Here is a 27,289-nt window from a genome sequence, read left to right as displayed (position 1 = left end):
CGGTATGGTGTCTTATCCTGCATATGCATGTGACAGTAGGGAGTTGTTGCTGGTTCGCCTGGGGCGTAAAACCCACCTCCCGATAGCTGTCTAGCATTTATATTATCGGTATGGTGTCTTATCCTGCATATGCATGTGACAGTAGGAAGTTGTTGCGGGTTCGCCTGGGGCGTAAAACCCACCTCCCAACAATTGTCTAGCATTTACATTATCGATATGGTGTCTTATCCTGCATTTGCATGTGACAGTAGAAAGTTGTTGCTGGTTCGCCTGGAGCGTAAAACCCACCTCCCAACAGCTGTCTAGTGATGATTTCAGCATATTAACACTTGATTTGTATGTTCCAGCATTATGATCTGTTGAGCATATTAATGAGTAGCATATATGTTTACTTGATTATTTCATATATGCTTCAGATGAGTTGATATTGATTGTCGTGATATTGATGATTTACTCCATATTCTCTATATTGAGATCATGTTCATCTTGTTATTGATCTTGAGATTTCATCTCGAGCCATGATTATATCTGGTCTCATGTGCATAGTACTCTCTACTCCACTCACTGAGTATTCATATACTCACTCCCCAGTTTGGTGTTTTTGATTGCAGGGCAGGTATTGTATAGAGAGGAGCAGGGTTAGAGATTGCCTGCTAGCTGTGCCGCTCCATAGTATAGTATAATGTAGATAGAGGTTTATCCCCTTTTGGTGTATTATAAACCTTCTGTTGTATTTAGTGTATAGTTACAGTCATAGATCCTGTTGTAGATATGGGTTTGACCATGGATGAAATGGGAACCAGATTTTTATACAGTTAAGTTATATGCCTGTGATGATGTATTGATAAATATTGTCCAGGTTCGTTATGTGACAGGTTATGTGATTGCTGCTCTGACAGGTAGCGTTGTTGTATGTAATGAGATAATCCTGACAGGTCGCCATAGGAAAAGTTATCATTTTGTGCATGCATCATGCCAAAATTTTCAGAATTTATTGATGATTGATAGGTAGTAGGGTTCTACGTGGTGGCTGGTGGCCTTATGCCTACCCGCACCCTAGGACCGTCGTGGCGGCCCACCGAAAATGGGGCGGGGGTCGTGACAAAGGTGGTATCAGAGCAAAGGTTAAAGAAGAGTCCTGTCAGAGCAATAAGGTGAGTCAGGATTAAATATAGGATTATACTATGGAGCATAGGATTTTTTTAATGCTATTTGCTGGGTCATTTACAATTTAGTAAAGCATTTTATGACTCAGTATGTAGATATATACAGAATACCTCCAAGGAGAGGATCTGCTCGTCCTAGAAGGAGGATGGAGCCAAATATAGCATTGGATGCAGGTTCCGCACATGTCGAGCCCCAAAGAGAAAAATCTCCTCTTGCTGATAGACGGAGGGTTAATGATCAAGGAGAGGTAGGAAGTAGAGATGCATTGATGGAACAGTTACTGGCGGAGAATCAGGCTCTGAGAGAGCAGATTGCTCGAGGAAAACCTCCTGCCCCGTCAGTAGATCCATCTCACCTCCTGTACTTGTGCCAAGAAGTTTAGCCAGGCGGGCTCTAGATGATGAGGAGATTACTGTACAGAAATTTCTGAGGCTCAAAACCCCGGAGTTTAAGGGAGAAGAAGGTGAAGATCCTCAGAGATTCCTGGAGGAGACTGAAAAGATGATACGGAGACTGCCCTATTCTGATGCAAGAGCTATAGAACTTGTAGGGCTTACAATGAAGGAAGATGCTTGGGACTGGTACCAGAGACAAGTGGAGGACAGATTGTACAGTAGGAATCCTCCAACCTGGGAAGAGTTCAGACAAGCAGTGATGGATGAGTTTTTATCTCCGGCTGAGAGGCAGAATCGGGCTCTTCAATTTGAGAGGCTGAAGCAGATGCCCGGAATGAGCGTATCTGAGTATGCTCGTGAGTTCACTAGATTGGGGAAGTATGCTCCTTACATCATCCCCACTGAAGCTGCCAGGATAGAAAGATTCAAACAGGGTCTGATTTCTCCGCTTTATAATGCAGTACTGGCAGTAGAGGTCCCCACCTTGTCTAGGCTGATAGATAAAGCAAAACAGTGGGAGACCAGAAACAAAGAGGAAAGAGCTGAAAGAGAATAGAGAAAAATAAGTGTGGAAAAAGGGCAAAGCAGCAGAGGTAGATCTGAGGGAGTAGATCTCTCGGAGGGCCCGACGGAGCAGTCTGTACGCTCAGCTCCACCTGCCCCACGTAAGAGGAAATGGAGGGAAAGAGGTCAATCACAAGATACTTTTCTACCATCAGTACCTCGTCCTCCAGTCACTATGGCCAGAACTGAATCTAGGTTCCAATCATGGCCAGTATGTGGCATATGTGGGAAACAGCACCCTGGCAGATGCAGAATAGGTCAGAGAGTGTGCTACAGATGTGGACAGCCGGGTCATTTTGCCAGAGAATGCCCACAGGGTGCCACCCAGCAGTTTGTGCCTTTGGCATCCTACCCTTCTGTGCAGATGGACAGGCCTAGTAGTAGGAAGCCTGTAGGCAGAGGCAGAGGTCAGACACCAGCGTCACAGCAGAGTGCTGGACCATCTCAGCCATCAGCTCCAGTAGGCAGAGGGCAAGGAAGGGTGTTCACGGTAAATCCACAGGAGGCACAGGCATCGAATGCAGCGGTGATAGGTATGCTCCTCATTGATAAGATTGAAGCTAGAGTGTTATTTGATTCTGTAGCTACCCATTCATTTGTGTCCCCTTATTTTGCTAAAAAGTTAGCTAAGGATAAGATATTAATGCATATTCCCTTAGCTATTAGTACACCTGTAGGGGATAGTATAAAAGCGAAGTATGTGTATCCTACCTGTGCGGTAGAGATAGAAAGTAAAACACTCCCAATTTATTTGATTTCCAATACCACACCGAGCAGAATATGAAAAGCAGATATACTCACCCCTTTGAGTAATTAGGTAATTTACTCTTTTAAATTCGAGGACGAATTTTATATAAGGAGGGGAGGATGTAATAACCCCATTTTTTTTTTATAAAATGGGATAGAATAGTCCTTTAAAATTGATATAAGGGGTAAAATTAGAAGGAATCAAAAGATAATGGCATAGCTGTAGATGCGTTGAAGTGGTTAGGGTAAAATTGGAAAGAAATCAAAAGTTAATGGCATAACAGTAGATATGTTGAAGTGTTAGGGGCAAAATGAAAATTTAATAATATTAAAAAAAGGGTGAATAGTATCTTGATGTGATATAAATCATGGGTTTGAGCTAGCTCACGGGAGTGAAACAGAGAGGAGAGGGGGAGGGTTCTCAGACGACAACAGAGAGGAAAAAAAAAGAAGAAGAGGAAAGGAAAGGAAGAAAGAAAGAGGAAGAAAAAGAAGAAAAAGGAAAGGAAGAAGATCCCGGTTGCGTTGCCAGCTGAAGGAAAAAACGTAGATCTCCTTTCCCTCTACGCAAGGACCTCGATTTCCAAAAAGAAAAAGGTAAATATCCGTCCCTATCTAGTCTTTTGATGACATTAGGCTATACAAAGGGTGGATGTAGTCTAGAGGGGTCGGATAAGGGTTGTAGAGGTGGTTAAAAGAGGAAGAATCGGATTTCGACAAATTTTTCCGGCACTACGGAAAAACTGTGTCGAAGTTCCAACTTCGGCGAATTATTTTGGGGGCCAAACGGCCACCGATAGTGATGTATGTTACCTTTTTGGAATTCCCTATGAGCGTAGGATGTTAGGTAAAAATTTCATCAAATTTGGAGTCTGAAAAGTGGATCAAACCCGGGATGAAGTAACCGGCTGTCGGTCCGGGTTACTGTTCATCCGGGTGGAAAACAGGGGATTTCATGCTATAATAGGATATTAAGCCTAGATTAAGCTAAGGGGACCTTGTACTCATGCAAGGGAATTCCTAGTATACATAAATGATGAGTTAATTAATAGAAAAAGAAAAAGAGAAAGAAAAGAAAAGATTTAGGGAACGGAGGAGTTGAATCAATTAAAGTTTCATATATTTATGATTGGCACGTAGATTATAGCCCTTGATACAAAACTAAATGTATTCTAAATGCATGTATCAGTTGGGCAAGAAGCTAGGGAACAAGAGGAAGAAGTTTCCTACTGCCAGCTGTAGATTTTTAGAAGCGTATCAGGGCTGTGCCAGATTGACAGGTGAGTGGGAGTCATGTACTTCGCACCATGAGCATCCTTAATTCATTTTCATGAATGTCGCCAAGTGTGAATTGATTCCACTTGAGCATATTGATTGATATTGTGGTAGATTCCTCTATGTTTTGTTCTCCATGCTTGATTATTCTGTACATGCATTTGAGGAAACATTGAGAGGAATTACGAGGGGTTGATGAGTAATCAAATTGATTTCGAATTGTGAAATGATTTCTTTTATAAATTGATTTCATTTCCTCTATTTCAAAGACTTGTGGAGCCCTTCTCATGGTACATTGAGTTGCATTGCACACCCTTGACCCCTCACTCCCAACCCTGATGTTAGTTTATGATTGGGTTGGAGTCGAGTGAATGGTAGTCTTGATCATACTCCTTTTTAGTAGAGTATTGGGAGGGTGCATTATGGCATTTATGCATGGTTTGGCAGTATCTGCAGGACACCTATAGTCGATGGGGGTTGAACATCGGCCTTTGTGCACATAGTAGCCTTCTGGGTGGGCGGAGCCCAGTCCCTTCTTAGGGGGGACACGGCCCTAGGCGTAGGATCGGCCGGTCCTACGACTTATATTCTGCTTGCCGCCGGGCATAGTAAGACCCCGCGAGGTGCAGTACGGCTTTCCGCGGATGTAGAATTTTCGCGAGGTGCCGTTTAGTATATAGATGTGAGATGGATTTCTGTTCTGGATACTGGCCAGCATTTATATTATCAATATGGTGTCTTATCCTTCATATGCATGTGACAGTAGGAAGTTGTTGCTGGTTCGCTTGGGGTGTAAAACCCACCTCCTGACAGTTGTCTAGCATTTATATTATCGGTATGGTGTCTTATCCTGCATATGCATGTGACAGTAGGAAGTTGTTGCTGGTTTGCCTGGGGCGTAAAACCCACCTCCCGACAGCTGTCTAGCATTTATATTATCGGTATGGTGTCTTATCCTGCATATGCATGTGACAGTAGGGAGTTGTTGCTGGTTCGCCTGGGGCGTAAAACCCACCTTCCAACAGCTGTCTAGCATTTACATTATCGATATGGTGTCTTATCCTGCATATGCATGTGACAGTAGGGAGTTGTTGCTGGTTCGCCTGGAGCGTAAAACCCACCTTCCGACAGCTATCTAGTGATGATTTCAGCATATTGACACTTGATTTGTATGTTCCAGCATTATGATCTGTTGAGCATATTAATGAGTAGCATATATGTTTACTTAATTATTTCATATATGCTTCAGATGAGTTGATATTGATTGTCGTGATATTGATGATTTACTCCATATTCTCTATATTGAGATCATGTTCATCTTGTTATTGATCTTGAGATTTCATCTCGAGCCATGATTGTATTAGGTCTCATGTGCATAGTACTCTCTACTCCACTCACTGAGTATTCATATACTCACTCCCCAGTTTGGTATTTTTGATTGCAGGGCAGGTATTGTATAGAGAGGAGCAGGGTTAGAGATTGCCTGCTAGCTGTGCCGCTCCATAGTATAGTATAATGTAGATAGAGGTTTATCCCCTTTTGGTGTATTATAAACCTTCTGTTGTATTTAGTGTATAGTTACAGTCATAGATCCTGTTGTGGATATGGATTTGACCATGGATGGAATGGGAACCAGATTTTTATACAGTTGAGTTATATGCCTGTGATAATGTATTGATATATATTGTCCAGGTTCGTTATGTGACAGATTATGTGATTGCTGCTCTGACAGGTAGCGTTGTTGTATGTAATGAGATAATCCTGATAGGTCACCATAGAAAAAGTGATCATTTTGTGTATGCATCATGCCAAAATTTTCAGAATTTATTGATGATTGATAGGTAGTAGGGTTCTACGTGGTGGCTGGTGGCCTTATGCCTACCTGCACCCTAGGACCGTCGCGGCGGCCCACCGGAAATGGAGCGGGGGTCGTGACAGTATGGCACCTTATGAGGCGCTTTATGGGAGAAAATGTAGATCTCCCTTATGCTGGTCTGAGATTGGAGAGAAGCACCTAGAAGGACCAGATTTGATCAGAGAGACATCAGAAAAGGTGTCAGTGATACAGCAAAGGTTGAGGACAGTGTTTAGTAGGCAGAAGAGCTACGCAGATCTCAGAAGGAGAGATGTGCAGTTTGGCACGGGGGATCATGTTTTCCTGAAGATCTCTCCTATGAAAGGGATAATGAGGTTTGGAAAGAGAGGCAAGCTTAGTCCCAGATACATTGGCCCCTTTGAGATATTAGACAAGGTTGGCACTGTATCTTACAGACTAGCACTACCTCCAAACCTCAGCCTTGTGCATCCAGTATTCCGTATATCTATGCTCCGAAAATATGTGCCGGATCCATCCCATGTGTTACCAGTGCAGAAAGTTACAGTAGTGGGAGACCTTTCTTATGAAGAGCTTCCTGTAGCTATTCTTGATACTTAGATCAGGAAGCTAAGAAATAAGAAAATATGTATGGTGAAGGTCCAATGGCACCGGCACAATATTGAAGAATGCACTTGAAAGTCGGAGCAAAGTATGAAGAGCAAATATCCTCACCTTTTTGAGTAATTAGGTAATTTACTCTTTTAAATTCGAGGACGAATTTTATATAAGGGGGGAGGATGTAATAACCCCAAAAAAAAAAATTTATAAAAAGGGATAGAATAGTCCTTTAAAATTGATATAAGGGGTAAAATTGGAAGGAATCAAAAGATAATGGCATAGTTGTAGATGCGTTGAAGTAGCAAGGATAAAATTGGAAGGAATCAAAGTTATTGCAATAACAGCAGATATGTTGAAGTGTTAGGGGCAAAATGAAAATTTAATAATATTAAACAAAGGGTGAATAGTGTTTGATGTGACTTAATTCATGGGATGGGTGCTGTCGGTGGAATGAAACAGAGAAGAAAGGGGGGAAGTCTCAGGCAGTGGAAACACAGAGAGAAGAAAAAAGAGAGAAGAAGAAGAAGAAAGAAGAAGGGAAGGGAGCCCCGGTTGCGCTGCCAACTGAAGGAAAAAGCGTAGATCTCCTTCCCCACTACGCAAAGACCTTGATTTTCCGAAGAGAAAAAGGTAAATACCCATCCCTACCTAGTATTTTCATGAAATTAAGCTATACAAAGGGTGGATGTAGTCTAGAGAGGTCGGAGAAGGGTTGTAGAGGTGGTTAAAAGAGGAAGAATTGGATTTCGACAAGTTTTTCCGGCACTGCGGAAAAACTGTGTTAAAGTTCCAACTTCGGCGAATTGTTTCGGGGGTCAATCGGCCTTCGATAGCAATGTATCTTACCTCTTTGTAATCCCCCATGAGTGTAGAATGTTAGGCAAAAATTTTATAAAATTTGGAGTTTGGAAAGTGGACCAAAATCGAGATGAAGTATCCTGCTCTCGGTCCGGGTTACTGTTCATCCGGGTTAGAAATAAGAAATTTCATGCCATAATAGGGTATTAAGCCTAGATTAGGCTAAAGGAGACCTTGTACTCGTGCAAGGAAGTCCCTAATACACATAAATGGTGAGTTAATTAATAAAAAAATAAAAAGAAAAGAAAAGAAAAGATTTAGGGAAGGGGGGAGTTGAGTCAACTAAAACTTTCTATATTATGATTGATAACTAGATAATAGGCCCTTGATACAAAACTAAATATATTGTAAATGCATGTATCAGCTAGACAAGAAATTAGGAAGCAAGAAGAAGAAGCCCCCTACTGCCTACCATAAAGTTTTGAAGGCGCATCGAGGCCGTGCCGAATTGAAAGGTGAGTGGGAGTCATATACTTTGCACCATGAACATCTTTAATTCATTTTCATGAATGTCGCCAAGTGTAAATTGATTCCACTTGAGCATATTGATTGATATTGTAGTAGATTCCTCTATAATCTTGATTCTCCATGCTTGATTATTTTGTACATGCATTTGAGGGAACATTGAGAGAAATTACAAGGGGTAGATGAGTAGTTAAATTGGTTCCAAATTGTGAAATGACTTCTTTTGTAAATTGATTTTATTTTCTCTATTTCAAAGACTTGTAGAGCCTTTTCAGTGGTATATTAAGTTGCATTGCACTCCCATGATTCCTCACTCCTAACCCTGATGTTAGTTTATGATTGGGTCGTGGTCGAGTTAGTGGTAGTCTTGATTATGCTCCTTTTTAGTAGAGTATTGGAAGGGTGCATTATGGCATTTATGCATGGCTTGGCAGTATCTATAGGACACCTATAGTCGATGGGGTTAGACATCGGCTTGTGCGCACATAGTAGCCTTCTGGGTGGGCGGAGCCCAGTCCCTTCCAAGGGGGGACACGGCCCTAGGCACAGGATTGGCCGGTCCTACGACTTATATTCTGCTTGCCGCCGGGCATAGTAAGACCCCGCGAGGTGCAGTATGGCTTTCCACGGATGTAGAATTCCCGCGATGTGCCGTTTAGTATATAGATGTGAGATGTTTTTATGGATTTCTGTTCTGAATACTGGCCAGCATTTACATGATCAGTGTGGTGTCTTATCCTGCATATGCATGTGACAATAGGAAGTTGTTGTGGTTCGCCTAAGGCGTAAGACCCACCTCCCGACAGCTGTCTAGTGATGACTTCGCATATTGACATCCTAATTTACATATTGGTGTGGTGTCATATTCTATGCATGCATATGGCAGTAGGGAGTTGTTGTGGTTCGCCTGGGGCGTAAGACCCACCTCCCGATAGCTATATATCAATGTTTCAGCATATTGACACCCGATTTGTATGTTCCAGCATTATGATCTATCGAGCATATTCCTGAGTAGCATATATGATTACTTGATTATTCCATATGTGCTCCGGATGAGTTGATTATGATTGTGGTGATATTGATGATTTACTCCATATTCTTTATGTTGAGTTCATGTTCATCTTGTTATTGATCCTGAGATTTCATCTCGAGCCATGATTATATTCTGTCTTATATGCATAGTACTCTCTACTCCACTCACTGAGTATTCATATACTCACTTCCCAGTTTGGTGTTTTGATTGCAGGGCAGGTATTGTATAGAGAGGAGCAGGATTAATGGTTGCCTGCTAGCTGTGCTGCTCCATAGTATAGTATAATGTAGATAGAGTTTTATACCTTTTGGTGTATTATAAATCTTCTGTTGTATATAGTGTATAGTTACAGTCATAGATCTTGTTGTGGATATGGGTTTGACCATGGATGGAATGGGAACCAGATTTTTATACAGATGAGTTATATGCCTGTGATGATGTATTGATATATATTGTCCAAGTTTGTTATGTGACAGATTATGTAATTGCTGCTCTGACAGGTAGTGTTGTTGTATGTATTGAGATAATCCTGACAGGTCACTATAGGAAAGGTGATCATTTTGTGCATGCATCATGCCAAAATTTTTAGAATTCATTGATGATTGATAGGTAGTAGGGTTCTACGTGGTGGCTGGTGGCCTTATGCCTACCCGCACCCTAGGACCGTCGCGGCGGCCCGCCGGAATGAGGCGGGGGTCGTGACACATCAGAGGCTGTAATAGTTAATGCGTGCAAGGATAATTCAAAAAACTGTAAAAGAAACATTTTATTTTTTGTTATTTTTATTTCAACTACCATTGCTAACCCAAAGATTGATTTTTGATTATCACAAAATCTTGAAGTATAATTACTAATGTTCGTGTTGCAAGAAGAAAAATAATTTGTTTTGCAAGGAACATAGCAAGTTGGAAAAATACAAGAAGGCCTCAAAAGCTCTCAAGAAAAGTTGGAAGAAATCCACACTTCATTGGCCCAACTTTCAAGTTCAAATGATTCAAGTTGGAGAAGCAAATTCAAAAGAACAGTCCACGAGTCGACTCCTGGAAGTTCAGAGTCGACTCTGTCACTCTGGAGTTTCAAGGAACAGTGCTCGAGTTGACTCCTACTGTTCACGAGCCGACTCCCGCAGAAAAAGACAGAGAGTTGATTTTCAGTGCTACAGTGCTCGAGTCGACTCCAGCTACAGTCGAGTCGACTTCCAGCTACAGTGTCAGGCAGACTCCTATTCACAAGTCGACTTCTGCTTCAGCCGAGTCGACTCGAGCACGCTGGAAGGCATAATGGCTAGTTTTTTCTCAACTCCAACGGCTCTATTCTTGTCTCTAACGGCTAGATCTTTGTTTTCACGCCATCCAAAGCTATAAAATCAAGGGGAGAGCTAGGGGAAAAGTTAAGGAAGTGGGAGAGAACACATAGGGAAGAGATTTTGAAAGAAATTTCAAGAAAAACCTCCCAAAAGCACAAAAGGGCCATTCAAAGTAAAAAAGAGAGAAGAAGAGCATCCGAGTGAATCCCAAAGCTTCCTCTCCAACTGTGTGCTGCCTCAGTGATTCTCTACCTCGTGTGAAATCAAAGGAGGATCAAGTAAAGAAAAAGTCGAGTTCCTTCATCTACAAAACTTGTTTGAGGGCTTCTTCTCTTTACTCTATTTATTTATATTTGTTATATCTGCTTGTTTGAGAAGCTTGTATTTATTTTAAACTCCTATTCTAACATCTTGTAACTTGATTCAATCAAAGGATTGAATCAAGGGGTTAAGGGTTGTTGGTGAGCCAGTAAAAACCAAAGTTGTAGGTTGTAGTTGGTAATCCGGGAAAAACCAACTGGGTTGGATTGTGAGCCCATGAAAACAATCGGATTGGTTCTAGTCATTGAGCCTGTGAAAACCGACCGAGTTCGTTGTGATCTTGTGAAAACAACAAGTTAGGTTGTGAGCTTGTAAAACAACCGGCTGTAATCGGAGGGATTATAATGAAATTCTTAAGAGGTCTAGGGAGTGGATGTAGGTGCTGGGGTGCACCGAACCCAGGGGCGGCTCAATACATCTGGGGGCCTAAGGCGAATTCAATAAATGGGGCCTCTTTTTTTTAAATAATAATTTTTTTAATAAATATAAAATACTTAAAAAATATTATGGAAATAGATTGCTGTCAAGTACACTATTTCAACAAAGATGCATGAATCTAATAAAGGTAGACAAAAAGGCACTTCAGTTTAATATAATTCTTGAATGAAAATATTAAAAAAATACTTAAAAAAAAAGGGCCCATGAAACTGTTCTTGGCAATACTGTTTACCATGTGAAGCAAGAGCAGAATAGGAAAAGGTCATCCCATGGCGCTTCAGGGTCAAAGAATTTGTCCAAAAAGGGACCTCTCTATAAGAGAAAGTAGGGTCATTATGGAAAATTCACTCCATCTAATTAATAAAAGTCTCATCCCACCATCTTCCCTTCAAGTGAGTACCCAAGCAGCCACTGAAACATCACGGCACAGCAGCCATTCAAACCCCCTCCCTCCTTCTCTTTCTCTACCCTCCTTTTCTTTTGCTAAAGACCATCTCCCCCTTCAAGTGAGCACCGAAGCTGCAACATCACGGCACAGCAGCCATTCAACCCCCTCCCTCCTTTTCTCTCTCTACCACCCAAGAGGGAGAAGAAATCGAGAGGAGAAAATTAAAAGAATCTCCACCCTCCAAGAAGTCCATCTCCAATCCCCCTATCTTTCTTCCTGATGGCCCAGCTGGATCAGGAGTAATGACTTGTGAGGGAAGGAAAACCAAGACCAAAACCAAAAAAGAGAAGGGATGAAAGATAAGAGTGGCTTCAGGCATGTATCAAGCCAACCAAATCCCTCCTCTCTCTCTCTCTCTCTCTCTCCACCCAAAACAAAAATATTGTCCCCAACTTCCCCAATTGCCCCTCTGCAGGCCAGGAAACCCTCCCCTCCCTTCCATCAAGGGGGAAGACTCGTAGCCAGCTTCTGCTCCCGGAGGCCTTCCATTGGCCCGAGGCCTTAAGCGACCGCCTCGGTCGCCTAGGGCTCGGGCCGGCCCTGACCGAACCACTATACATCTTTGTGATTGTAATGCCTTATCTCTTGTGTTTCATGCCTTACACTCATACTTGATTGTGTAATATCTTTAGCTTTGTTTCCTATTAATTTATAAGTGATTGTTTAGAACTTGCTTAGCTTTCACTCCATTCTTACCATTCACATAGATTAAAATTGATCATACAACTTGTTACCCAAGGTGACAACCCAAGAGGGGGGGTGAATTGGGTTTTTCTAAATTTTTTATGCTTTAAAAGTTTTCTTAGTTAAGTGCGGTGGATGTTTTCTTAAATTATTTGAATGAATTAAACTAGAGCAAAGATGAAAGATAATGCAAGAATAAGCATAAGAACAAGCACAATACAAACACAACGATATATAGTGGTTCGGTGCACCCCAAGGCATCTACGTTCACTCCCCAAGCGTTCTTTTGGAAATTTTACCATAACCCCTCGGATTACAGTAGAATTGTTTTTCGGGCTCACAATCCAAAATCTTTACAATTGGTTTTTCGGGATCACCAATAAACCTAACTGTTGGTTTTACGGGCTGACCAACAATCTACGTTAGTTTTACGGGCTGACCAACAACCTACGTTGGTTTTACGGGCTTACCAACAACCTACAATGTTGGTTTTACGGGATTTCCAACAAACCTTACAACAAGAATAAAGAACAAGGATCTAAAACTCCTAAATGAGTAAATAAAATAATTATAAGCTACAAAGAAATGTTTAGAATATAGTTATCGCTTTAATAAGACTCTTCTTTTCTTTGTCAAGATTGTTTCACTCTTCAAGGATTGGTGGAGCTCTTAATGTCTCTTGAAATCTGCTCAACTATTTCTTTTGGCTCTTGATGATTTTCAAAAAGGTTGCTTCCTCTGATGAATACACCCTCTTAAATACTTCTCCAACCTCCAAATAGACCTTCCCGACCGTTGGATTAAAGAAACTAGCCGTTTATAGCCGTTGGAAGCTTAAAAAATAATTATGCACAACTAGCCGTTAAGCTGTCAGTCGTGCTCGGGTCGACCCCACCTTCACTGGGGTCGAACCCAACTCTTCTGGGGTCGACCCTCTCAAAAAATCCAGAGACCATGTTTTCTGTATTCCAGGCTGGGGTCGGTTCCAACATTTCTGGGGTCGGCTCCACTAGGGTCAGCTCCAACATTTCTGGGGTCGGTCCCACTAGGGTCAGCCCCAATATTTCTGGGGTCGGCTCCACTAGGGTCAGCTCCAACATTTCTGGGGTCGGTCCCACTAGGGTCAGCTCCAATATTTCTGGGGTCGGCCCCACTGGGGTCAGCTCCAACATTTTTGGGGTCGGTTCAACTCTTCTGGGGTCGACCCTCTCAAAAAATCCAGAGACCATGTTTTCTGTATTCCAGGCTGGGGTCGGGTCCAACATTTCTGGGGTCGGCTCCACTAGGGTCAGCTCCAACATTTCTGGGGTCGGTCCCACTAGGGTCAGCTCCAATATTTCTGGGGTCGGCCCCACTGGGGTCAGCTCCAACATTTCTGGGGTCAGCCCTAATTTTCTGGGGTTGGCTCCGCTACAGTGTTTTCAGGAAACATAATTTTTGCATTGGAAGTTTGGGGTCGCCTCTGACTTCTCTAGGGTCAGCTCCACTAGGGTCGGCTCCACTTTCCTTGGGGTCGACCCAACCTTGTGCCACTTGATGCCAACGTGTGCCATTTGAGCTCCAAACCTCTCTAAATGTTTCGGGGTCGACTCCAACTCTGTCCCAAGTGTTCTAAAGTTGATTTTACGCCCCATGCCGAGTGTGCCACTTCGTGCCAATGTGTGCCAAATTTGCCAAGGTCGGCTCCAAACCTCTTAGGGTCGACTCTAATCATGATTCTCTGCATCTTAGGGTTAGACTTGCACATAAGATCAATAAAACATATTCCAAGTAAATTACGATGCATGGCACAGTAGAGTTTCATACCCTTAACAGTTGAAATTATTGAATTGCCCTTCTAGGTATTTTTAACGTGAAACTTTGCCAAAATAGATTCTTAAGCTTTCTACCATTCTCTATTACAAATTTATCTCGTTTATCAATTCTTGAGAGTAGTTTTGACCATATATTCCTAATGTATCATGAATGTATCGAGGATGTGCCATTTATCAATGATGTATCGAGTTAATTTGCATTTCTAATTTGATATGGCCTCAATGGTTGTGTTAATCATCAAAATAATATTATCATTCTCAATCTCCCCCTTTTTGATGATTACAAAACATTGAGTGTAAGCAAATTGGCATTCATATGAAAAGTTAGATTTAACATTCATAAAGTACTTTTGGTTCAAGAGTTTCAAAGTAGTCTTATTTAGAGTTTGTATAAATGAACCAAGAGCTCTCCCTATCCTATCCAAATGGATGCCAAATGAGTTTTAGCTTTGCTTCCCCTTACTCTTGTATTTCATTAAGACAAATTTTTCAAAAGTTTGTGTCAAAGCAAGAGTTTCAAGTCATGTATCGAGGCAAGAAAAATCTCTATGATTATGTGCCAGAATTTAGATTTTCTTTTTGTCACATGTCTCCCTTTTAAGTATATAATATATACCTTTTATATTTTCTTTCCTATTATATTTTCTCCCCTATACAATTTTTCCTATAGAATTTGCTTCTAGTTTCTCCCTTATATTTTCTCCCCCTTGTTGTTATCATCAAAAAGAATAAATGAAAGGGTTAGTATCGAAAAGACCATCATAAAGATCATAACTCAAGAGAAACATTGTATTTCATCTATGCCAAAAGTACAATGTTTTAGAGAAAAAATACAAACGACCACAAAGAGTAAATACAAGTCAAAATAAATACAAAGTCTAGGAGACACTTTAAGAGCATACTTCATGATAATGCTTTAGAATTAATCAGCTTTAACATAATCAATATATTTCAATCTAAACTGATTTATATTCAATTCAAAATATAAAGCATTATGAGCATTATCAAAATTAAGGATAAAACATTTGGCTTTAAGAATTAGACATTTGAGATACGAGCCAGAAGATATCTCTAAATATAGATTCCAAAGATAGTTTTCAAATCAAGTATAGATGGAGTCTTTTCCAAGTTATTTTAAGGAGTATCAAAAATGATATTCAAAGAAAGCGCGAATAAAAATCCAACATTTTTTTTGTTTTGCAAGATCTTTAATATCATATGAAATATTTTTTCATTTAAAATCTTTTTCTAATATATTAAGTATGTAGCAACCTACATATTATAGTATAATAGCAGATAAAGATCAAAACTTCATACTCAAATAAACACATGATCATGTTGAATTATTAATTCTTAATGATTTCAAAGTTCTTTCATGATATAAAAGTATTGGGGCACAGATACTAAAACATAAATTCATGCAATTCATAATACATCTTAGAGAATACATAAAATCCAAAGCTTTGAAAGTTCTTTTGGAGCTCTTTTTAAAGACTTTCTTCTCTAAAGATTATAGCATCAAAATCAATTAAAATGAATTGGCTCAGGATTGAAACACTAAAGTGCAAGCCAATAAGAGCTCATTAGTAGATTCCAAAGTAAATTTCCAATTCTAAGACAAATGGAGTTCTTTTCAATTAATTTTCAGAAATAAATGATTTACCGATGAATATAGATGGAAATACAACGTTCAAAAGATATTCAATGAAACACAAAGTTTAATACAACTTTACATTTAGTATTCTTTCTCTCATCTTTAGTTGTGAATTTACACGATTAAGTTCTATATGATCTTTTCCTCTGAAATTTTCTTTCTTCCCCTTAATTAATCATTCCATTTGAGCGTTTAGAGTTTGAAGATAATTTTCAATAAAAAGATTGAGTATTTAAAGCTCCCCCTCAAAAGATGTATTTTTCTTCAAACTTTCTTTTCTTTTATGAATTTCAGATTTTAATGAGAAGCGTGAATAAAACTGAAATTCTATAATATTAAGAATGTAGAGTGATCCAGAATTTTTCAAAATTTATAGCAATCACTCTTTTTAATCTTTCAAGAGCAAATTATATTTTCTCTTAATTTTTTTTAAATATGTATGGAAATATTAATCAAAAAATAATTCTTTTGAAGCTTAAATTTCTTTCAAAAGTAATTACATTTTCTTTCCTATAAGAATTATTGGAGTGAGTTGAAATATTTTAAGCTTTAGGATCATTAACTCTCTTCTTAAGAATAGCTTTTCTTTTTAATGATAGAAGCATTTAATTATGCAGGAGTGTATATTTAAAATATTAATTTCTTAGTCATAATTTTTCAGCAATGTATATATGAAGCACGATAAATCTTTTTAATATTAAAATAACATCATATATTTAGAAATATTTGTTCGCAATCAAGATCATTGAAAAATACATCATTTAGACCAATTTCAGTACACTTATAAGATAAAAAATGATATGTTTCAGATGCGTATCGGAGCAAACAATCAAGATATCAAAATTAATTCTATTTTTCTTAAGCTGTAGTTTTTATCTAAGAATCATAGTAAATTATTCTCTAGCATGATGCAATCTTTGAAGCATATAATGAAAATTACAAAAATGCAAAGATATAAGCATTTTATATGGAGTTTAAACTTTTATACTAGGTCATATTCTAAATTTCATAAGAATTTTTAAGGAGGCTTTCAAAATTTATAATTTGAGATATGTATCTTCTACATTGTAACTCATCTTAAGTCATTAAGATTGAAAATACATATTTCAAGCACAGATTGTTCTTCTCTTTTATTTTTCAGAAGATATTTACTAAAACAAAATGATGTTATTATTGGTAGAAACATGTTTCAATTAAATTATTTAGGCATAGAGCATTACAAATTATATTTGAACAAGATCCTCAATTTATCTGAATAGTGAAAACTCATAATTCAAACCATCATGCCACATGCGAAACATAGTATGCACACCATTAAAGTATTAAGAACAAGTATGTCAAGGATCAAAATCAATTCTTTTCAAATAAAATTCTTCCTATTTAAATACAATTTAGCACTGATTTTATCCTTAAGGTGTGTTTTCAAGTGATTGAAACTTCATTTGATTTTTCACAACCTTCTTATATATTTTCATTTATTTGTCATTCATTCCCCAATTTTTTTTTTAATTTCTTTTTTTAAGCACTCAATGAACATTTTGATTATCTTTATTTATTTTTTGATTTTACTTATATTCTATTTACTCCCTATCCGGTGGAGTTGGAAGGGGCACAAAGTACTACCACTAGCCTCCCTCTTGTGCCGTTCCTAATATACCCTACACCGAATAGTTGGATCAAATAGTGCCGGGTACTACCACTAGCCTCCCCATTGGCACCATCCCTATGATGAGCAATATAGAAAAGTTAAACTGTTCTCTTCAACTATAAGATATTCACTCCAAACTCTTCCTATTTAAATATAATTAATTACGGATTTTATTCATTCCAAAAGAATGCTCGCACAAGTCTCACAAATGTGCTGAATATATTATGCTTGCTCTGCTTTTACTTAAGATTGGAGTATTTACTTAGCTTTTACTTCTCTCGAACAATGTTCATTTTCTTTTTCTTTATCTCTCTCTCTTTTTGTTATTTTCAAGTAATTACATGAAAGAGCAGAATAAAGAATTAATCTAATACACTGCATATAAATATATATCATGCAAACAGCATTTTCATTATGCCCAATGATTCATAGCTTATCACAAGTTATTTTGAATTAGAGATTTGAGGCATAAACTTGTGTATTTTATGGTTATGCATTATACAGGCAAAAGTAAACTTCAATTTAATCATACCATAAAACAATTATCATTAGCATGAAAATGAAGCATGATATCAAGATGATCAGCAATTAAAGGTTTAATCATGCTACTATATAATTTTAGACTATTGATTTTGCTCAATTAACTCATAGGAGAAAGGTTTAGATTACCAGTGCATTTAGCATTCTTCAAGCCAAATACCTTTTAGATTCTTTACACCCTAGCTGAAGAAAATCTCTCTTTTTTTTTGTTTGCAAGAAAATGTTTATTGTATCTTTCATCGAGGTGTCCTTCAAGTTGAAATTTCTTGCTTATAAATCCTGTATCATTAGCAAAATCTTTTTCTTTTCTTGAAGGCAATTTATTAGGTTCTCTAGGATACAAAAATATTCATACAACATATTCTTAACTAGATGACTCAACATGAGACATGACAATAATTGAATTTGAGTCACTTTACTCAAGAGATTGCCTAAATATAAGCAAGCACAAGTCACTTGAACTAAAGAGATAACTTCATTAAGTAAAATGGTTCAAGGACAAGCATGTGAGGCAATAGAAAGATTCATTAAAGTTAAATCAATTTTTTTTTATTTTCAGGATCAATTTAGCTTAGATTCAATTTGCTTAAGATAATTATCAATAAAATATACAAGTTGAATTTTAATCAGATTATCTTAAATAGTTGTTTCTATCAAAATTCTGATTATGATTTAGCTTTCAACATAGATACTCTTGTTTCAGAAAGACAAGCAATCTTCTTTTAAAGCAAATAAGGAATATTTTTGACTTATGAGAGATAGTTCAAGAAAATTAATATTCATGCATTAATAGATTTTATGCTCGGATTAAACATGATGAGTTAAAATTAATTAGTAAAATTTGAGATCATTTTAGGAGAGGGTATTAATCATTCAATCAAGGATACAATGATTATGCTCAATGAAACACTTTAAAGATCAGATTTATTGACTTTAGTTTTAGAATAGTCTTGAAATTTACTTGTAAGAAGAAAAATAATTCGTTATTGTAAGACTTTTAAGTGAGTTTTTCGTTATGATCATAACACATTAATCATTTATGATTGAACCAATTTGAGATGATGATGATTTAACATATGATGCACAAATGCGACTTATAGTATATTTCGAATAATCATATAAGGAATGAATGATATAATGATAAATTATATTCATACCTTTACAAAAGATGAAATAAGATTTCATAAGTATTATGCTCAATAAAGTTTTAACATGAAGGCATGAAATCAGTATCAAACGTTTATACTAGAGAGGAAATTTAAATTTTAAAAACTTAAAGAAGAAGGTTATACATATTCATTCGTTGTTTTCTTATCATCATGCAGGCACTAGAAAATTTCATACTAAGATCGTTGAAATAAAATTTATCATACATATAAGTCATTTTGTAAATATCCAACAGCATAATTGAATTTACAAAATTAAGCATATCAAGATAATTTAAATTACATTCATGAAATAAAATTCATTTGTAAGTTACGTGTCATGGCACCCAATTAAGAGTTTCACATGAGTTTCAAGGGCTGCTTTGATACATCTACAAGATAATTTTAGTTCTTTAATTTAGATACCCAAGCCTTTTTAAGTTCTTGCAGGTTGGCAATAATTGTTCCTTTTGGAATCCATATTTTCTTAATTGCCATTTTGTCTATTAGTTTGCAAGTTTTAGGATTACAAGTAATATACTTTTGCATACTTTTGTTAAATTTAAACAACATAGATTTAGCAAAAATAGATAATGAATTTTTAGTTTTCTGTTTCTGTTTATTAGTTTCACCAGATTTGTGAAAAACTATTTTAGGATGAACAGTGGAGGATTCAAGAAATATATTCTTGAAAGATTTTTGGGTGTACCAAGGTTGATATCCCAATCCAACTTTGTCATATACAGCTCTTGAATTTTCTATCATTAAATTCAGTTTTTCAGAGCTGAGAGTGAATCATTCAATAATAGGTTTCAAATTATCAACTTCTTTAGTTAATTTTTTATTATCTTCTGAAAGCAATTCATTGTTTTTCTTAAGTTTATCATGGCTTTCAGTGAGAAGTTGATTTCTCTAATTTAGTTCTTTATTTTTTTTAATTAAGATTTCAGTTTTATTAGTCAGTTTTAGTTTTTCATCTATTACGATTTGATTTTCATTCTTCAAGTTCTTGTTCCTACAAATAAGTTTCTTATGTTCTAAATACAAATCAGAAAAGGCATCATGAAGTTCATCAAATGTAAAATCATTTTCAGTTTCAGCATGTACCTCATATATCTCATCTTCATGTGCCATTAAGCATGAATTTGCAATATGATGCTGCTCTTCTTCTACACATGATGTTTCAGATTTGTTAGTGCATTCATATTTAACTTTCAAGCATATTCCATATTTTCTTAGCAGTTGTGCAAAAAGATATACAATTAAGTTCACTATCATCTAATGCACAAAATAGAACATTCATGGCTTTTGCATTTTGCTGAGCCATTTTCTTATCATAATTAGTGCTTGTGTGTGGCCCATTGACTATGATACTCCATAATTGTAGTCATGTGCTTGAATGAAAATACGCATGCGTGCTTTCCAATATGTGTAGTTTATGCCATTAAAAAATGGAGGTCTATCAATTAATTGTTCCTCTCCTAAAAAACTATCTATTTGAGTTGTCATGATCTTTGGCTCTTGATCTTGAGATCAATAACTAATATTAGAGCACCTGCTCTGATACCACTTGTTGCCCAAGGTGACAACCCAAGAGGGGGGGTGAATTGGGTTTTTTTAAATTTTTGGTGCTTTAAAAGTTTTCTTAGTTAAATGCGGTGGATGCTTTCTTAAATTATTTGAATGAATTAAACTAAAGCAAAAATTAAAGATAATGCAAAAATAAGCATAAGAACAAGCACAACGCAAACACAACGATATATAGTGGTGCGGTGCACCCCAAGGCACCTACGTCCACTCCCCAAGCGTTCCCTTGAGAATTTAACTATAACCCCTCGGATTACAGTAGGATTGTTTTCTGGGCTCACAATCCAAAATCTTTACAATTGATTTTTTAGGATCACCAATAAACCTAAATGTTGGTTTTACGGGCAGACCAACAACCTACGTTGGTTTAACGGGCTGACCAATAACCTACGTTGGTTTTACAGGCTTACCAACAACCTACGTTGGTTTTACAGGCTTACCAACAACCTACAATGTTGGTTTTACGGGCTTACTAACAAACCTTACAACAAGAATAAAGAACAAGGATCTAAAGCTCCTAAATGAGCAAATAAAACAATTATAAGCTACAAAGAAGAGTTTAGAATATAGTTATCGCTTTAATAAGGCTCTTCTCTTCTTTGTCAAGATTGCTTCACTCTTCAAGGATTGATGGAGCTCTTAATGTCTCTTGGAATCTGCTCAACTAATTTCTTTTGGCTCTTTGAATGAAGCAATTGAATGAAGCTTGCCTTGCTAGAATTTTCTCTTGAATAGACTTGATGATTTTCAAAAAGGTTGCTTCCTCTAATGAATACACCCTCTTAAATACTTCTCCAACCTCCAAATAGACCTTCTTGACCATTGGATTGAAGAAACTAGCCGTTTATAGCCGTTGGGAGCTTAAAAAATAATTCTGCACAACTAGCCGTTGAGCCGTCAGTCGTGCTCGGGTCGACCCCAATTCTGCTCGGGTCGACCCCACCTTCACTGGGGTCGACCCTCTCAGAAAATCCAGAGACCATGTTTTCTGCATTCTAGGCTGGGGTCGGCTCCAACATTTCTAAGGACGGCTCCACTGGGATCAACTCCAATATTTCTGAGGTCGGCTCCATTGAGGTCAGCTCCAATATTTCTAGGGTCGGCCCCACTAGGGTCAGCTCCAACATTTCTGGGGTCGGCTCCGCTACAGTGTTTTCAGGAAACATAATTTTTGCATTGAAAGCTTGGGGTCGCCTCTGACTTCTCTAGGGTCAGCTCCACTAGGGTCGGCTCCACTTTCCTTGGGGTCGACCCAACCTTGTGCCACTTGACGCCAACGTGTGCCATTTGGGCTGCAAACCTCTCTAAATGTTTCGGGGTTGACTCCAACTCTGTCCCAAGTGCTCTTGAGTTGATTTTACGCCCCGTGCCGAGTGTGCCACTTCGTGCCAATATGTGCCAAATGTGCCAAGGTCGGCTCCAAACCTCTTAGGGTCGGCTCCAAACCTCTGCATCTTCGGGTTAGACTTGCACATAAGATCAATAAAATATATTCCAAGTAAATTACGATGCATGGCACAGTAGAGTTTCATACCCTCAATAGTAGAAATTACAGAATTGCCCTTTTAGGTATTTTTAACGTGAAACTTTGCCAAAATAGATTCTTAAGCTTTCTACCATTCTCTATTACAAATTTAACTCGTTTATCAATTCTTAAGAGTAGTTTGACCATATATTCCTAATGTATCATGAATGTATCGAGGATGTGCTATTTATCAATGATGTATCGAGTTAATTTGCATTTCTAATTTGATATGGCCTCAATGGTTGTGTTAATCATCAAAATAACATTATCATTCTCACAACTATAAGTTAATTATGGATCAATTGCATCCTAAAGCCATAGTATAATTGCTCTAGCTTAATTTTCCACTGCTTTACTTGTAATTGCCTAGAGCTTAAGTAAATAACATCTTATCATTCCGCTGCATTCAATTCAAAGTTAATTAGAAAACATAAATTTTAGAAAATCCAATTCACCCTCCCTCTTAGATTGTCATCTTGGGCAACAAGTGGTATCAGAGCAGGTGCTCTAAGGTTAATTGTTGATCTCACGATCAAGAGCCAAAGATCATGACAACTCAAATAGATAGTTTTCTAGAAGAGGGACGATTAATTGATAAACCTCCACTATTTAATGGCATAAACTACATACATTGGAAAACACGCATGCGCATTTTCATTCAAGCACATGATTATGATTTATGGAGTATCATAGTCAATGGTCCACACACAAACACTAATTATGATAAGAAAATGGCTCAGCAAAATTCAAAAGCCATGAATATACTATATTGTGCATTAGATGATAGTGAACTTAATAGCATATCTTTTTGCATAACTGCTAAGAAAATCTGGAATATGCTTGAAGTTAAATATGAATGCACTAACATTTTTAGTAAATCTGAAACTAGCTCTGAAGAAGAAGAACAGCAAACTGAAATTGAAAATCTTTGCTTTGTGGGACATGAAGATGAGGTATGTACTAGAACACAAAAGGATTTCTCATTCAAAGATGAAGTATATGCCTAAACTCAATCTGATTTTACATTTGATGAACTTCATGATGCCTTTTCTGATTTGTATTTAGAATATAAGAAACTTATTTGTAAGAACAAGAACTTGAAGAATAAAAATCAATCCTAATAGATGAAAAACTGAAACTAACTAATAAAACTGAAATCTTAATTGAAAAAAATAAAGAAGTAAATCAGAAAAGCCAACTTCTCACTGAAAGCCATGATAAACTTAAGAAAAATAATGAATTGCTTTCAGAAGATAACTGAAGATTAACTAAAGAAGTTGACAAATTAAAACCTATTGTTGAAAGATTTACTTTGAGCTCTAAAAAGTTGAACCTAATGATAAATAATCAAATAGCTGAATTTGATAAAGTTGGATTGGGATATCAACCTTGATACACCCAAAAATCTTTCAAGAATATGTCTGTTAAAACAGTTTCTAATTATTTTAAAATAGATTCTTATAATGCACTACAACACTAAATAAAACTAAGAATACCAAAACAAAAAGAAATGCAAAGATCTTAGGCATTACCTCATATCGATTACCATATTAGTAGCTTCAATCAAGCATGAAGAATGACTGACAACCATCTCAATTACCGCAGCATTTAGCTTGCGTGTATTTGATACATATTCCGAATATTCTTATCTCCTATAAGCATAACAAGCATTCTAGACTTGTTTGAAACATAAAATTTTACTTCTATCATTATAGAAGATAGTTGTTTCTACCTTTCCACTATTTTTTTATAAATTTGATTGAGACATGCATTCTCAGAATAAAAATAATGTAAGCTTCGCTACCATAAGAGCAAACAACTATAAAAATTGGGCTACCTGTGTCCTTTGAAACCATGACAATTTAAAGAGCATGGAGGGGTGAAGAGATTCTAAAGATTTTTTTAAAATATTTGCTGTGGAGGGAATGATGAAATAGAGTGGGAAGGAAGAAGAAGGATTGTTTTCAGTTAATCGTTTAAAGAAAGGAAGAAACCAAATGGGGAAGAAAAGATTTGGGGCAGGCATGCATGAAGAAAGATGAGATTTGGGGTGGACATGCGTGTGGGGATGATTCTTCGTTATGGATGTCTTTTATGCATTAATGGGATAAAGAAGAAATTTGAATAAATAAGAGATTTGGGGTATGTGTATAGGATCATGACCTATGGATGCGATTTGATTTCCTTAACAAAATGTGATTAATTGGGATCACCCACAGAATTGGAATAATAAACGCGCTGTAATCGAATTGGTGTGGGTCGTGGGGGCATCTTCAGGATTTCAAAATACTGAAATAGTTATTAAGGACCAGGAATTAAAAGGTACGTATCCTGTGGACCGAAAATAGAAGTTCCGGTCAATAGGGATTATTTGTTATAGCACGGTCATCAGGAGGACTGAGAAATAATAACTACTATAATTTTCTGCATTGCTATCATAGTTGCGCATCCTGGCTAAGTAATAATCTCATAAAGCATGCTATTTTTGAAAGGATAATACTAAATCTCACTTGGTAATTCAAACTTCAGAAGATCCAATGGACCCACAATGCACAAGATAAAAAAGGAGAGCTATTATAACTTATAAGTATGTCTGGCTTGCAACGAGGGCAAACATGAATGGTTCATATGTTAATCAGCATCTTCATGGTTAAACTGGGCATGAGAAATTAGACTCTGTATTCTCCCCGGTCGTGGAGCAAAACAAGATATGCAATTCTAAGGCTGCAGATTTTGGGGATGGTATGTAAGTTCGCAGCCCCCGTTCTTTGTTTGTTGGCATAATAAACAAAAGGTTTGATGCACTTTTGTAGTGGATGCACTAAGAATCAATTACCATGATCACTGCTTTCTCCACTAATAATAATGTGATCATGTGAACAGGGTAAATGTTGCTTCTCTTTAAGACCATCTGATTGGCGATGACTTCTACAAGAGCTGATGCATTAATATTTTCTGCACTATCTTGGTATATAATAACTGGCTTTTTTCTTATAAGTTGTCTGCAAAAAAAAAAAAGAACTCCTTGTATAAAACACTGCAATGAATCAACTAAAAGTGATGGCTTTAACATGTTGACAGTGTCATCTGTACCAATGAAAGGAATTGTAATGTTTGAACTCCATTCCAGAGGATCCAGATGTTGGCAGCAAACAACATAGTCTGAAAGTTCATATAAACTTCTACACTATTTTTTTGAAAATGATGAAATCTGTGATTCGATGATCCACTAAGCCTGGGATTTTTATGGCTTGCCAAGGTTTTCTTTCATAACTTGATGGATATTTATGTGGGGCATACTTTCTCTGACTTTTTCTACACTAAATTTCGTTAAAAAAATGAGAACATTGGATTGGTAATATTAGTGTAAAATCATATAGCTTGAGATGTCTTTAAGAACTTTTCAAACATTTCAGAAAGACAGCCCGTGATTCAGAAAGATAGGACTTTGAATTCTCCTAAGATGTATCAATGTCTAACAAATTTCCTTTACGTAGTTTGCTTGATTCAGCAATCAACTTCTGAAGATCCTTATTTAGACTCACCCTCGTTGGATTATATTATAATAAAATATATTTGTATATTTTATTACATGAAAAGCATAATCAATAAATAGATCACTATTTCAGGTTTCATGATAAAAACAATAGCAAGAAATAACATAGAACAATCGATTAGATTGATCGGAGAATGGTATGAAAAAGCTCAAATATTAGATAAAATAACAAACAATCAGTTGCAGTCCCTTGTCTTTCATCATCATGCATTCAACACTTTTGAATGAGTTGATTCAAGCAACTCATAAACCCAATATAAAAAGTTTCACCTAGGTATACATATCCTTACCTCATTTTTATTTCAGGACCAACCATACACTCGCAGCCACTACTCTTTTCTTAAGCTTGCAGCAGTGTCGTAGCTCTAGTAGTCCAACCATGCAGTAGCATACCAATACAGATATTGGAGATAATACTCCATCCATCTTTCAAAAATCTTTCAAACATGTAATCCGCATTGTCACCATAGAAAGTATGAATCCGATCAATTTCAACTTCATTGAAGTTTAATGGACGTACACGCTCCCTCATAAATGCCCTTACCATTCCATATCGCTCTGCAGCCAACACTCCCAAATTTGAAAATGCTATCGTGCTAATATTACAAGCAAAAGTTTGATAATGGAATCTTAAATTAATTAAAAAAGAACAATTTAGGCTATAATCAAAATTTAGCAGAGGACTTGGAGGAACTTCCGCACGAGAGTAATCTTCAATTGATGCTAACCCGCCAATGAATGAATACTCGGTCTTATAAACTTCATACATGAAATTCCTTACCAAACTCTGAAACAATTGCTCACTCTAAATTCACTCCTTGATCCCTCATAGGAGGCAATGTGTATTATGGGATTTCACCTGAAACATCATAGCAAATTAGAGTAGTGGCTGGTGCGAGGGTAAAAGAGTTGGGTTGATATGCACAATGGCATTGGTTCGAGTCAAATAGCCTCTTTGCAAAAAAAATGCCAAAAATTAGATTTGTCTCCAGTGTGCCCCTTCTAGGAACTTTGTATGCCATGAATATAATTCAATAATGTATCGCAGCAAATCGGAATGAGCACCATCTTTGCAGTAGTTTCAATGTCCGCTATTCCACCCTTTCTCAATTTACTCCTAATTGTAGCCACCTTCAGAAGAAAGTCATAAGTTGAGGTAAAACTTGGCAACTTATATAGGGATATCAACCTTTCGAATGGGCAAAGCTTGAGGATCAACTTAACTGCAAGAGCTCACATAACCAAATTAAGTTCTAATAGTCACTAACAAAAACTGAATTCTGAATTTTAAAAAAAAAAGTAGCCATTTTTCTTTGAGTTAGAGGAAATACAAAGTTATCTCCGGTTGAAAATTAGAGTTCCAATCAACCATGCTAGTTTAAAGGGCAATAACAATTTTAGTGCACAATGTTCAAAAGGTAGCTTGCCTTAATAAAAATATCCTGAGAATTTGTAATGGGACTGATAAGGTTTCATAAATTCACAAATGTAGATGTCATAGTCGATTATAATTTGAGCACAATAACAAATGAACTTTGTTGCAAACATGGTCGGTAACCAAATCTTTATTTGAACCCTGTTGGGCTACTACATAGAGGAGAACTAAACCCAACGCCATGGTTAGCCCTGTAGTTAATCAGCAGAGCAGAAACAAGCCTCGACTTGACCAATGAACTACAATCAAA

The sequence above is a fragment of the Phoenix dactylifera genome, chromosome 6, assembly GCF_051530095.1.
Source record: "Phoenix dactylifera cultivar Ajwa chromosome 6, Ajwa_hap1_PhDact_Kaust_v1.1, whole genome shotgun sequence".
NCBI lineage: Eukaryota > Viridiplantae > Streptophyta > Magnoliopsida > Arecales > Arecaceae > Phoenix > Phoenix dactylifera.
The sequence above is the reverse complement of the archived record's forward strand: the minus strand, read 5'-3'. Positions refer to the sequence as shown.